Below are 14651 nucleotides of genomic sequence, written 5' to 3' on the forward strand. Positions count from 1 at the left end.
CTCAAATGTCCGACAGAGTGATGGTGTTGGCCCAAAAGCAAGGGACTCAAGACAGGACAAGGAAGAAGCGGTGCCTTGACAGCCTATCTTGGGCGACACACAGCCTCACTTCCACCATTTGCTACTCCTCAGCAGGGAGTAACTAAGTCTAGCCCGTACTCACGGGGAGAGGAGGTAAGGCCACTTTGAGTCTGTGGACGCCGTGGGTGGGGGAGCCTCCAAGGGTCCTGACCGCTGCTAGTAAAAGAAACAAGAATCTCCTGAGCTGCCTCTTTGACGGCAGGATGCTCGTGTCCCAGGCCTTTCAGGGAGTCAGCCTCACCTCGTGACTCTTTCTTTTCTGTTTTTATCATAAAATACATGCTTGTTGTTGAAAACCTGGGAGATACAGAAAAATCACGATAAAATAATAAAATTCACACAACCTAGAGAGAATCAGTGATCACACCGCAGTTTATTTCTTCCTTCTGTGTGTTGTCTGACACTGTGAGAAACGTGATGAGTGTACACTTCCGTATCCTGCTTCTCCATGTAATGTCACTGCACACATTTTCCTTTGAGTCACTAAGAATTCTTTCTCTTTTTTTGACTGGGCCACGGGGCTTGTGCGATCTTAGTTCCCAACCAGGGATCCTACCTGGGTTCACAGCAATGAGAGTGTGGAGTCCTAACCGCTGGACTGCCAGGCAATTCCCAAGAACTCTTTGTATTGAATGCTTTAAATGGCTACTTAGTTCTCTTAGTTCTCTTACTGATGCCCCTATTACTGGACTTTAGGTTATTTCTAGTTTTTAAATTATTTTTAACAACTCAGTGATGAACATCTTTGTTCCTAAAATTTTGAAGGCACTTTGGATCATTTCCTCGGTTGGGTTCCCAGAAATAGAAAAACTGAACATTTTTGAGACTCTTGGTATTTTTTCCTTCTGGTTTGGCTTCTTGAAGCTCTGCTTTTCTTGGTAACATTTTCTTGCTCTTGGATCAACTAGTAACTTGCATTTCTTTTCAATCAATGTCAATTCTGTTGTTAGTTTGCTGTCAAGTTCTGTCCTTTATTCACTCAACAAATATTTATGTGAGCCCTGTATCAGGTGCCAGGCCAGGGCTCTCTCTGATTACCAGAGCTCAGTCAAGAGAAATCTTGGCTTTTGCCTTGGTTCACAGAATTTGAAGCAGCTTACCCATAAAACACATCAAGAAAATAATAAAAACAGAAGGTCAGGACCAAAGACAAGAGAAACAGAAATACATTTCCCACCAGAGTTAACACAGTTGCTGTAACTGATCCTCATAATGGCTTTGCATTTCCAGCGGCCAAAACAATTGGGATCGATGCTCCATTATAGGGCTCTCCCAACCTGGAAAAGAGGAAGCATATGTGTTCCTCCAGGAATGAGAGCCTTTCCTAGCACTGAATCCTGAAAGAAATCCTTGGGTCTGGTTTTATTACACAGAAGAGAGACTGAGTAATGGAAGAAGTGATATCCTCTGTGTATTTCGGGTTTTATGAAACAATAAACGCAGGAGCAAACTTCACATAGCCTTTCTTAGTGACCCTTCAGGGGCTTAACATTGAAATGCAACTTCATGAAGGGGACAGATAACTAAATAAGAAGATAAATAAACTCAGGTCTCCAGGTGAGTAGCCAATTGTGTGGTCCAAGTCAGTTCATGAATTTAGAATTCCTGGAGAAAAAAAAAATAACAACAAGACTTCAAGTTCTATGTATTACCTTGGCAAAAATTAAGCCTTCTTTAAAGATTAAAACCCAATTTTGGCAAGCACTGGGAAAGCTAGCCCTCCCCTGAGCTGCGGGTGGGAGTATAAATTGGTACAGTCCTTCTGGAGGGAAATTTGGCACAAGTAACAAGAGTCTTAAAAACGCGCTTACACACAGCAGTTCTGTGGCGGGGGACATTTTTCCTGAGGAAATAATAAAAAGTGCACACCAAGCCTTATGCACCAGGAGTTTGCCCTGCTCTGCTTCTTGGCCTGCAGTCAACACAGATGGGCCCACCCAGGCCTGGAAACCTCCGGATCTGAGGCGCTTTGGGGAGGCGGGTCTCTTCTGTCACTCATGTCAGCATCTCAGCTCTGTCTTTCTTTCTCAAACCTTTTATTTTGAAATCATTTAAGACTCAAAAGAATTTGCAAAAATAATACAGAGTTCCCACCTACCCACCACCACGATTTCCCCACGGTGATGGCTTACATAATCACAGCACATGATCCAAATCAGGACATCAGCCGAGGAAAGGAGCTACTAACCAACCACAGCCTGATCCCACTCCCACAGATCTTCCGTGCCGTGTGTGTTTCTATGAATTTGGTCGTGTGTACAGATCCCGGGGACCACCACCGTATTCAAGACAGGGGCCGCTGGGTCCGCAAACTCCGCGCCCCTGCTCCAGCCCCCCGCAGTGGCTGATGCCTCCCCACCCGCGTTCCCAGAGAGTTACATAAACGGAAGCACACAGCTTACGGCCCTCTGAATGTGTTTCTGTCTCCTCTGCTTGCCGGTTTTCTCAACATCTCAGCCGACTCCTCCTCCTCCTGGCTTCTCCCAGCGGGTCAGGCGGGGAGGCCCTCGGGGTCAGGCTCCAGGCAGTCCAGTCCCCTGTGGCCGAGGAGAGAAGCCACCTGATGCCACACTCCGCGGGCCGCCCTGTCGGAGGAGGAGGGCTGCGGGGGCTTCTGCTTTAACTGCTGTGGCCACTTTGCAGTCTGTCGGGAAAACCCTCAACGTCCATGGCTACCTGGTCACCGTCCTAGCAGAATGCAATCTGGGGCTGACTTGGGGGGACCGTGGGTTCTCTAGAGCCCTGGGGGATGGGTCCTCATGGTGTGACCCAAGCTCAGGAACCCCAGCATCCTCAGGGCACTGTGGGTTCTGGGCGAGGACACCTGTTGCGAGCCACCTCCGATGACCTTCCAAGGCCTGTGGACGCCCCGAAGGGCTGTTGGGAGAGACCAGCTTGACATCAAAGTGGTCCTAGGGGCTTTTCAGTCTGAAAGAACAACGTGTTGCATGGTTTTCCAGAAGTCCTTTCCAGGGCTCGCTGGCAAAATGCACCGTGGCAGCAAGAGCGATTTATAGCAAAACAGTGCAAGTACCAATAAGCTGGCTTTGGAGGGAAGTGAAGGCCAGAGAGGAGGTGCCGGGAGATTTTATTAGGCTGAAAACACAGAGAAATCATTTGGAAGGTGGGACGATCTTTTGGTCCTCAAAGCCCTGAGTGATTCTGTGTCTCTCTGAAGCTTCCACCCCTCCCCAGGACCCTGACCCCTGACCCTGACCCCTCCCCAGGACCTTGACCCCAACCCCGCGCCAGGCTTGGCCAGGACTCAGAAGGAGCAGAACCCAGTCCCCTGTGCAGGGCTTTTCCTCCGCAGAGGGCGACGTTGTTTCTGATGGCAGTGACTGGATAACTGACTGGTAAGGCAGTGAGACAGACCTGTTCCTTCTCCCGGGCCATGGACAGAGACCAGGACCGTCCGCAGCTGACCGGCCACTTCTGCCAAGAGCTGCCTCCTGACCCCCATCCCTCAGGACGTGCACGTGGATCTGCTTTATTTATTTCAAGATTTCTCCGGCTGACATTTCTCAACCTGACAGGCATCTCACTGTGACCTTTGGGGATTCACTATTCTTTGCTGTGGGGACTGTCCTGGGCATCCCAGTGCCCAGCAGCATCCCTCACCTCTGTCCACTGGAGCCCTTCACCCCAGCTGACAGCCAAAGGTGTCTCCAGATATCGGCCAGCGGCCTGGGGGTGGGGAAAAGAGGAGCTCGCGTAGCGCTGGGCACAGGGGGCAGGTGGTCACCCCAGGGAGGAGGGAGAATTGGGGTGATTCCTCCCCGGTGTGGCTCAGGACGCTCTGCTATGACCCCCGGAGCCACCCTGTCCCCACGCATCTGCAGGGCCTCCGGAGGTGTAGTCTCCCATGAGGGGACCCCCCCAAGCAGGACGCCCCCCTCTGCAGGGCCATCCGGGGGTGTCATCCCCCGCGGTGGGCCCCTCTCTGCAGGGCCATCTGGGGGTGTCCCGGTCCTTGCCCAGCCTGGTGTCCCAGTACCCCTGGTGCTCCTGGTGCCCCAAAGTGTGCCCCCCGCCCCACCCCGCCCTGCCCGGCAGGCTGGTAGATGAACCGTCAAGGAGCGCTACCCTCCCCAACGAGACTTACAAGTGGACATGTGACAAAATCATAAAAAGCTGCTACTTTTCACCAGACCCTGTGCTGCTAAATACTTTGAAGATTCTGTCTCCTTCATTCTCTCCACAAACTTGGGTGTTGCAGGCTTTATGTGCCTGTTTCAAATGATGAAAGTCGCTCAGTCGTGTCTGACTCTTTGCGACCCCGAATTACACAGTCCATGGAATTCTTCAGGCCAGAATACTGGAGTGGGCAGCCTTTCCCTTCTCCAGGGGATCTTCCCGACCCAGGAATTGAACCAGGGTCTCCTGCATTGCAGGTGGATTCTTTACCAGCTGAGCCACCAGGGAAGATGAAACCAGAGCTTAAGGGATCAAGAAATTTACCCAGGTCGCCTCATGGTTGACAGATGACATTGACTCTCAGACCCCTCTCACCCCGGCGCACACGTGCTGGGATCAGTGAGTTCCAGGTGGGCAGAGGTACCATTTGTGGAGTGGCGGGGGCCCCAGAACCGGTCGCCCCAGTGCTCCGAGCAGCTTTGACCTTTCACCCCAGTGAGCCGTCACCACTGGGGTGAACTCACCATCATCTCACCAAACTCACCATCATCATTATCTTTGTCTTGAAAAGGGTCAGGGAACACAGCCTGAGTTAAGCTTTCTCCTACGAGTAGACATCAGACCTGCCAGGAAATGTCAGACATTTTCTAGTCGATGGTAAGAACTGAGGGAAGGAGAATTTTTTCCTCTCCCCAGTGTGAGCAGCATCTGTGATCTTTGCAAGTGATGGCTGAGGCATGTGTCATTCTGAATCAAGTTCTCCAGAAGCTGGAGGCTTCCAGGTGATCTGAAGCAGGTCCATGTTTTTGAGAGGCCAATTTGTCCTGCCCAGAGGGAGCCCTAGAACCAAGCCCAGGTGACTCCCACAGACCTTCGCTCGCCCTGGAAGGTCGGCCACAGCCTCTGGACAAGCTCCACGGCTCACAGGCTTCCGGGACCAGCGCTGCCTGTTCCCAGCTCCCCCCTCACCTTCACTACCTGTGTCCTCAGACGCCTTGTCCTGGAAATCAGTGTCACGGTTCTCACCGCGAGGAGGGCAGTGGCAAACTCACCATCATCATTTTAAAGAGGAAGGATGTGCAGAAATTATTATTAGGAAGGATGTGGAGAAATTGGAAACTTCTTCCATTACTGATGGGAATACAAACAGTTTGCCTCTGTAGAGAATTCTGTCAGTTACTCAAACAGTTAAACATAGAATTATCCTGTGATCTAGCAGTTCTACTCTGATGCATGTACCAACAGAATTGAAAACAGGTGTCCAAATACATGTACACATGTGTTCACAATCACACTATTCTCAACAGCCAAGAGGTGGAACTACTCGAATACCCATCAGCCAGTGAGAGGATAAACAAATCGTGATACAATAGAACATTAGAAGCAAAAGGAATGAGTGTTGACGCAGCTACCATGTGGATGGGGCTTGAGAATGTTACGCTAAGGGTAAGAAGCCAGACGCAAGGGCTGTGTATTATAAGACTCCACTTGTATGAAGCATCCAGACTGGTGACTCCGCAGAAGCAGAGAGCACTTGGCAGTAGCCGGGGTTAGGGGCAGGGAAGAGGTGTGAGGACCGGCCGCTGGGTGGTCCAGGGCTTCCCAGCTACAGCAGCCCGAGCAGGACCCCGGGCCAGTGCACAGTGAGAGGGTGGTCCACGCGGCCAGCGTCTGTGGATTTGGTGAGAAATGCGTCCCTTCCTCCGGGGTCCGCTCCCGGGATTTCCTCTGAGGACCTGTTCCCTTCATCCTCTCTGCATCCTGAGCCCCGGGAGTCACCAGGCAGAAGGTCTCCTGGACCAGCACAGAGTCTCGGGTCAGGCTGCAGTCATCACCTTTGCCAAGCCCTCCGCCCCGGCGCGCTTCCTAAGCCCACAGGGAGCTGTGCCTGCGCGGGCCTCTTCCCGGACACCCGCAGACACTTCCTGCCGAGGCCCCTGCCCCTGCCCTCCCCGCTCCGCGGCTCTCAGCCCAACCAGGCCCTCCTTTCAACGCTGTTTTCTTGAGCACTTGGCCACTTTCTCGGCTTTTGTGATGGAGAAGAGTCTTCATTTGGTAGATGGGTTCCCCTGCCCTTGGAACCGTTTTATAAGCCAGAATCTAGTTGCCAAGGGGACAGATATGGGAGCAGAGGGTGGACAGCTGGGCTTGGGGGACAGGGAGGGCAGCTTGGAGGGCGGCCAGTGGGGGATACACGCGGCTGCTCGGTCACCCGGCAAGGACGTGCGGCTGTGTGACCGCTCCCAGGCCCCGCTCCGGGGGGAAGGAGCTTCCTTTGGGGGCACGGGGCTCAGGGCTTTTCAGGGCCCTGCGGGAGACCTGCCAGTCCCTCAGTGGGCGTCGGGAGGGCAGGGGTGAAAACAGCTTGGATGGCGCTGCAGGGTGACCGGTGAGGAAGGGCGTGCGGTCCGGGTGCCTGAGGGTCAGGGGGCCCAGGGCCCCTCGAGCGGCCATGTCCACTTTGGGGAGCGACGCCCGCGAGTCGGAATGTGCCGACCTCCTCGAGCGCCCTCATGCCCTTATTTCTGGGGCAAACGCTTCTTGAGGCCCCTGTTTCCTCCTGTGGAACAGAAGGGGCTCACCTCCTCGCCTGGAAGGTTGCTTGGGAGCCAAGTGTGGCAACACAGGCGGGCGAGTGCGGCGGGGACGGGCCCCGCAGAGCGGCTCCGCCCGAGCGCAGGCCCCCGGCCCCCAGCCCTCCCAGGCCCTCTTCCCTCCCTCTGACACACGCACACACACGCATGCACGCGCGTGTGCACACACACACTGAGAAACCCCAGGCCCTGAGGTCGCGCTCATCTCAAACTTGACCTGCATCTGCTGGGAGACTCCGAGCCCGTCCATCCCGACATCCTGACAGCATCCTCTGTCTGTTCCCCTCACCCCTCATCCCCACTGGCGACCACGTGGACCGGGAGCTCGGGGTCCGCAGCCCATCTCCTTCCTGCACAGGCTGTGTAACCCACGTGCTCCTAAGGGTATGATCAGCAGGTACGAGAAAGTTCGAGAAAGGGTGGGCAGGCAGGTGGGCAGGAAGACCAATGGGGTTAGACCACAATGTCCAACTGAGGCAAACAACCCTCCCAGCCCAGCGGCTTCACAGGAAAGCTTTTCTTTCCTTCCCAGGCCGTGCGTCCATCACAGGTCTGCAGGAGGTTCTGCTCTGAGACATCACTTGGAAGGTCAGAGCGACACAGCGCTCCCCAGGCCCAAAGGCCGCGAACTTGGACGGCGGAGCACTCGCGGCTGCTACAGTCCCCACCTGGGAGAGACACACGTCACCTCTGTCAGATGTCCCCGAATTGGTCCCTGAAGAGGCCTGGCTCGAGGGGCGCTGAGCATACGGTGTGCAGTCTCCTCGCTACTGTAGACGCCTCCGTGTGGGCCTTCCCACGCCCCGCGCCCAAGGCAGCCGGCCCCACGTCCACCTCCGGGGCCCCAGGTGCCCCTTCCTCCTCCAGGACGTGACGGGAGATTTTCCTTGTCGGGAACAAGGCACGTGTGGCTGAGTGCACGGCCCTGCCTGTCTGTTTCTAATTAAGACCTAACGCATGAAGCCATCAACTGGGCCCAGGATTCAGAAAAGGCTGAGGTTTTATGAAACGCCTGAACCCCGGGAATGCATGAATTATTGAAAGGCGAGAAAGAAGCCCCGGGAAGAGGGACTGCTCCATTATTCATCAGGCCTGGAGTCCCCAGGTCCCCAGGCACACTGCTGGGCTTCACACCTGCAGAATTTCCCCATTATGTCGACAGCGAGCTTGTCAGCAGGCTGCTCTGGCGGCTTTGGAGCGGGGCTCCCGCCCACGGCATCCAGCGCCCGCCTCATTAGCTCAGCCAGTTCCCGGCCAACTGCCAGCGAGGCTGCTGGAGCAGAGAGCCACCCACCTTCCCGGCCTGGGGCGTCTGCTCACAGCCTCCAGGCCCCAGGTCCCAGCTCCTCGAGGAGCCAGAAGGCCTGTCGCCCTGGCCTGGGGGGTCCTCCGTTTTGTGGCCCGCCGCTCTCCGCCTCTGCCTGTACCTCCCCACCACCCAGACCGCGGCCTTTCCCTGAACGTAGCTGGTGTCCTCACACCTTCGCCCAGCCCGGCCCCTCCCCATGAAACTGCCTGCCCAGCCCTTTGTCCACCTAGTGACCTTCTCTTCAAGACCAGATCAGAGAAAGGGAACTAACTTCTGTCACAAGCTGGGTGTTAGATGTTTGCGCAAACATCACCCCAGTGAAGTGTTGCAGTGACCCAATAAGGAGGGTTGTCACCAGCACCAGCTGCATAGTTTATGGGCTCGGGGGCAAAATTAAAATATGGTCCCTTGTTCAAAATGATTAAACAATTTAAGATGGCCAAAACAGACAAAAATAGATCTTTAAACCAACTGAGCTAAGACCAGATTCTGGATGAACGCACATACCCACCAGATCAGCCCTGGTTACAGGGGAGGAAAAGGAGACTCAGAGAGGTCAAGTAACTGGTCCAAGTCACACAGCCTGAGAGGGGCAGAATCAGGCTGAAGCCCAATTTCCATCTCATCCTTCCATCCAAGAGTTTGGGGCTGGTGGGGGCTGGGAAGTTGAGAGAGGCTGGACTCCATCCAGATGAGAGATGTCGACACCTTCATTGGGGTGACCTCTCCAGGGGACCCTGGGAGTGGAGAGGAACACGCTCCTGGGGAAGGTGGGTGAAGACAGAAAGCTGGGTAGTTTTCAGGCCTAAAATGCTGTGAACAGAAACCTGGTGTGTCCTCTCCACACCCCTTCAGTAGTTCCAATGCCTCGTGACCCCATTTATACATGACAACGTCCTGTGACGCTCAGGGACCCAGAGAATAAGGGACATATATAAACGGAAGAAAGAAGAAATAAAAAATATCGGTTGTTATGGTGGCACTACTGGTAAAGAACCCACCTGCCAATGCCGGAGACATAAGACAGGTGAGTTCAATCCCCGTCGGGAAGATCTGGAGGCGAGCATGGCAACCCACCCCAATATTCCTGCCTGGAGATCCCCATGGACAGAAGAGCCTGGCGGGCTAGAGTCCACGCGGAGGCAAAAAGTTGGACGTGACTGAAGCAACTGAGCACAACTCGTCGTTTACTGAACGTGTATTTCCATCCTGTGCTTCCGAGGGGCAAGCGATGTGCTTAAGGGCACACACCCGGGAGCCAGGCGGTCTGAGCTGCGCTGCGCGGCCCCAGGCACTTCCCTTCGGGGCTCTGGCCTCAGTTTTCCCACTCGCACAATGGGGTTGTTGGGCGGGAGGGTTTCAGAGAGCAGAGCGCTCTCAGCAGCGCCCAGTGCGCGGGAAGTAGTCGCCACACCAGCTGGCGGCGGAGCTGTCTGTGGATGGCGGCGGCGTGGGGCCGCTCACACATCTGTAGCTGCAGCTGGAAGCGGAGGGTGTCTGACTCAAGTCCGGGGATCGGGCCGGGAAGGCGGGTCCTGGCCGAGCTCTAGGCGGCCCCCGGATCCCTCTGCTCCCCACCCCAGCCCCCGACTCTGCACCTGCAAGCCCGGCGGAGCTGTGTCCCCGCCACGCGCGCGCTTCCCGGGTGGAACCCGTGAGCACAGCCCCCCCCCCCCGCCCCCATCGCAGCAGCCGAGGACAGAGGCCCCGCCCCGCCCCGCCCCGCCGGCCCCGCCCTCCCGAGCCGGCGCTGCGGCCGCGGTACCGGCGCTGTTCTTGCGGACGGACTGACGGACGGGGCGGGCTCCCCGAGCCCCGCGCGGAGCCGGCGAGGGACCCGCGACCAGGGCTGGGCCGCTGCCGCCCCTGCGAGGTAGGAGCCGGGGGCCGGGGACGGGCTTTCCCCTCGCGGGCCCCCCAGGGGCCGAGCCCCCGAGCCTGGGCCGCCTCGCGGGATCCCCCCCGTTACCGCGGGGCCGGGCGGGGGCCGGACTGTCCCCGAGTGCGCGCGGCCCAGTCCCGCGCGCTGAAGGAAGGGGCGCGGTGCGGGGAGCGTGTGTGCGTGGTGTGTCTGTCTGTCTCGCCGGTGGCGGGGGAGGTGACGACGCCCCCTCTGCGTGGGGGCGGCTGGACTACCCTCTCCAAAGCTGAGCGCGCACGCCCACGGCAAACTTGAATAGCGCCGCGGGCAGCGATTATCGGGGTGGTATGGGGGTAGCCCCCCACCACCTGTCGAACTGGGCTGTCGGTCCGCACCGGCCGGGTGGTCCCACCGCGGGTCCGCCTGCTCCGGACGCCCCGGCGGGGCCGCGGGGACGGTGGGGGTGGCGAGCATGCTCCGTCCAGCGGGACAGGAGGATGTGTCCAGCCAAAGGCCGCGGAGCAGAGATGGACGCGCGGCGAGACTCGGGCGCGGGCCGGAGGACGCGCGGGCAGGTGCAGTGAGAGATGGCAGCCCCACAGCAACGCGTCTCCCTGGCGCTCCAAGCCCCTCCCTGTTCCAAAGACGTAGCCTCTCTCTCTGCCCTCACCCTAATTTGGCAGCTGATGAAGACTCAGTGTGCTAAAATTTTTTAGTGAAGTCAGATTGCTTCTTCCTAGGACTGAAGAGAGAATCCCCTGGGACTTGGCTGGGAAGGGGGGAGGGGGTGGGGGGGGCTGGGGGTTCCCATTCTGAGCCCCCCAGGGCTGACCCGGGTGCCTGCTGGCAGTGCTGGGGCCACCGGCTCTCACCTGCCCCCCTCCCCGGGACTGGGCACATCAGTGTCCCTTTTTATGGTTGAGACTCAATCGGGAAGGGGCAGGGATCCACCACTTACTGGACAAGCCCAGGACCCAGCAGAGGGGCCCCACGTGGGGGCCTGGCTTAGTCTGACAGAAGCCACACCGCAGCTGTCCCCGCGCCGGCCCCTGCCCACACCGTCCAGGGAGAGCAGGACGGAGCCCCAATGCCGCCCCCTCCCGCAGCCCCACATGCCCAGGGTTTGATGCATTAACAGCCCAGATTGCAGCTGGGTAGGCACAGGGGTCCTTGGCTCAGATCTGGTGCCCTGGCCCCAGGACATCCCAGGACCACAGGCATCTCGGTTGGCTGCACGCTCTGCTGGCCCACGGCCGGCACTCCCTCCCGGGCCCCTGCATGCCTGAGACACGCGAGCTCGCCTCACCTCTCCACGGACTAGGCAGCTGGAGGCAGCTGGGGACGTGTCCCAGGGCCAGGTCCCCAGGGTGCTTAGAAAGGGGGCAAAAATTGTAGCGGCCACCAAGTCACCCCCACCCCAGACTTCAGCCTGCCTCTCACATGGGGGCGGGGTGAAGCGGGGTGCCCTGTGCCCCGTGTCGCTTTGTGGCATGGGGCATCCTGGTGGGCTGCACTCCTCACCGCGCCGTTCTCGGCCAGTGAGGTGGGGTTCCGTGGCTTGCGGTTGGGGGGGGGAGTGCAGGGGGAGGCGGCCTGAACTGTTCACGCTTGACCTGAGGAGGCAGGCTGTAGGTCATGGTGGGAAACATGGGCTCCAACCTCAGCTCCCTCATCTGGAATGGGGCTGGGGTGTGACGGGAAGCAAGGACACAGGTGTTGTGTTGGCTCACTGGACAACCCGGGCCAGTCGACTCTGCTTCCTCCAGGTTCCACCTGACTCTCGGACCCTGGACTCGAGAGGTTGGGCCCCCTCGTGCTGTCCTCAGAGCTGGGGGCAGGGGTGTGAATCTTTGTATCAGAGACGCTCACGGATTGGGCTCAGGTTCCCAGAAAGCAGGTGGGACATGGGAACCCAGTCTCTACCCAGCCCCACCTCGGGGGAGCTGACCCTTCTGCTCAGGCTTCCAGCCCTAGCTGCCCTGGGCCTGCCCTGCACAGCCTCCTGGCTCATTCCTGGGTGGTCAGTGAGCACATACCTGCTCCTTCAGTCCATCCTGGGTTTTGGGTTAGCCTTCCTCCCTGGCAGAATCAGGACCAGCTACTTGTGACCTCAGGGACACCAGGAAAACCCACCAGATAGCATCCTGTTCCCCTAAACCTAGCTCTCTGCTGCCTAATATTCCACCATTAGAGATTCATTCCTTTGCCTATGTGTGGCTTTGTACCCAGTTAAGTCAGCTACTAAACCTAAGCGTAGGTGACGTGTTTAAAGGCTTTCAGGACCTGAGGGGAGATGGAGAGGGGAGGAAAGAGAACGTGCTGTGCTGGCAAGCCTCTGAGTTCCGCGGAGAAAGGCGCGACTATGAGCTCCCAGGAGAAGGAAGGTTTGGGGAGTCGGGGTGGGGGAAGTCAGCCAGGGAAAGTTGTGACCCTAAGTGGGAACTCTTAGCGGGACTGGAGGGCAGGCAGTCTGCTGAGCGAGAACGAGCAGATAGAAGTTTCCAGTCCCGTGGGGGGTTGCGGGGGCAGCAACCTGCCCCCCCCCCACCTCCCAGCGACAGTGCAGCCGCGTGAGGTGTGATGTGCTCTGGGTATGGGAGGTGCTCTTAGCTCTGACGGAGCCTGGCTAGCCGTGCTGGCCGTTTAAAACTGCCGCATTATTTGTCAGGTCAGCAGGTGCTGGGCTGTGCTGGCGGGGGTGAGGGGGAGGCTCCATGCGTCCCCACAGCCCCCCGGCGGCCTTCCCCGGAAAAGAGCAGGAGCATCGTGATTCACGCAGACCTCCAAGTCTCGGGGCTGCAGGGTTGGCTGGGGTCACCTCACTGCTCGTGGAGGTGGCCCCCAACCTGGCCAGGCACGCTGTCCTGGGTTTTCCAACGTGAGGGCCAGTGTTGGGGGACATGGGGGTGAGAACTGACCGTCCCTGTTGAGCGGGGCCCCCAGCAGGCCCCCTGCGGGAGGGGCAGGCCGCTGTCACTTGGGCTGCCGGGGCCTGAGCCGAGGACCGGGCCTGCCTGCCGATGGCCCAGCCGTGACCGTCTGCTGCTCATCGGGTGCTGCTGAGGGAAGGGCTCAGAGGTCGTGGGTCCCCAGGACGACCTGTTGCCATGAAGCCCCAAAGCACGGCCATCCCTAAAGATTGTTCTCAACCGTGCGTGCATGCTAAACTTATCCAGTCGTGTGTGACTCTTGCGACTCCATGGACTGTAGCCCAGCAGGCTCCTCCGTCCATGGGGTTTCCCAGGCAAGATACTGGAGTGGCTGCCATTTCCTCCTCCAGGGGATCTTCCTGACCCAGGGGTCGAACCTGCTTCTCTCGTGTCTCCTACATTGACAGGCCGGTTCTTCAGCACTAGTGCCGCCTGGAGCCCATTCTCAAGCATGTCTGCTTTAAGCAGTAATGGTGGTGGTGACAGTGACCACAGCAGCTCTTCGTTTTTGTCACTCATTGAGCACCGTGTACGGGCCGCTCCTGTGAGTGGTGGGCACACCGCAGAGGCTCTGCTGGCCTCTGGGGCAGATTATACTTTGCAGGGAGGGGTCCTCTGCTCTGCGGGGGATTTAGGAGCAGCCCTGGCCTCTCACAGTGGGGAGACACCCCTCCCACTTTGACACCCAAACCTGTCCCCCCAGAGGCAGGCCCGAGGTCCCCTGGAGGCCAGCGTCGTCCACTGCCGGCCCCACTGGGCCCTGACTGTGAAGAAAAGACTTTCATCCCGTTCCCTTAGAAGCAGCTTTCTTTAGAGGGAGACACACCACGTGTGCTAAAGTAAGGACAAGCTAGCAGGCCATGCTGGAGAGGAGGGCGGGGCTGGAGCGGAGGGCGCGGCGGGGTGGGGGTGCTGGGGGGTGGGGGTGCTGGGGGTGGGGTGAGGGGGCTGGAGAGTAGGGCGGGGTGGGGTGGGGGTGCTGGGGGTGGGGGGCTGGAGTGAGGGCACTGGGGGTGGGGTGAGGGGGCTGGAGAGGAGGGCGCGGCGGGGTGGGGGTGCTGGGGGTGGGGGGCGGGGTGGGGGTGCTGGGGGGTGAGGTGGGGGTGCTGGTGTTGGGGTGCTGGGGGACAGGGTGGGGTGCTGGTGGTGGGGGGCCAGGGGTGCGGGGTGCTGGTGGGGGGGGTAAGGAGGCTGGAGAGGAGGGTGGGGCGGGGTGGGGTGTGCTCTTCGAGGTGGGGATGGGGTGCCATTTTCCAGAGGGGCTCAGAGAAGGCCCCCTGGTGAGGGTCCCTGGGGCCGAGGCTGGAAGCCCCGCGGGGCCTGGGCTCTGCGGAGAGGGTGTGTTGTCCTTGGTCCCGTGCGCCCCCAGGAAGCCAGGGGGCAGGCTGCACCCTCCGGTCTCGCCCCGCCACGGGCTTCTGGTCCGGATTCGAGCATCTGTTCGCTGGGTTCGCATCTGTTCGCTGGGCGGCAGCCCTGCCCTCTGGAGAGGTCAGAGCAAGGTCTCCCAAGGTCAAGGGAAGTCAAGCTTCCCTCTCCCTCCCCTTCCCGAGAGCTGGGGAGGGGCTCCCTTTGTGAGTCACAGCCCCCCAACCAACCCCTGGCCGGGTTCTGGGCTCCTCAACCGATGCCAACCAGGCTCCTTGGAGCAAGCAGCCGGAAGCTGCACCCCGCCGCGTAGCCCAGCGCGGGTGGGGCGGCCCCCAGGCTCCACCCTGCGGCCCCCAAGACTGCTTAGA

General features: G+C 58.8%; 1 protein-coding gene across 1 annotated transcript in view; it reads left to right on the forward strand.

Annotated features, from left to right (window-relative positions):
• The first annotated feature begins 9861 nt into the window (after positions 1-9861).
• CACNG5 (calcium voltage-gated channel auxiliary subunit gamma 5) overlaps positions 9862-14651 on the forward strand; it is a 32476-nt gene continuing 27686 nt past the window's right edge. Inside the window, exon 1 of the mRNA XM_043905765.1 lies at positions 9862-9994. The gene's annotated coding sequence lies outside the window, so the exon portion shown is untranslated. The remainder of the gene's footprint in view (positions 9995-14651) is intronic.

Source organism: Cervus elaphus, chromosome 5 (genome assembly GCF_910594005.1).
Source record: "Cervus elaphus chromosome 5, mCerEla1.1, whole genome shotgun sequence".
NCBI classification, from domain to species: domain Eukaryota; kingdom Metazoa; phylum Chordata; class Mammalia; order Artiodactyla; family Cervidae; genus Cervus; species Cervus elaphus.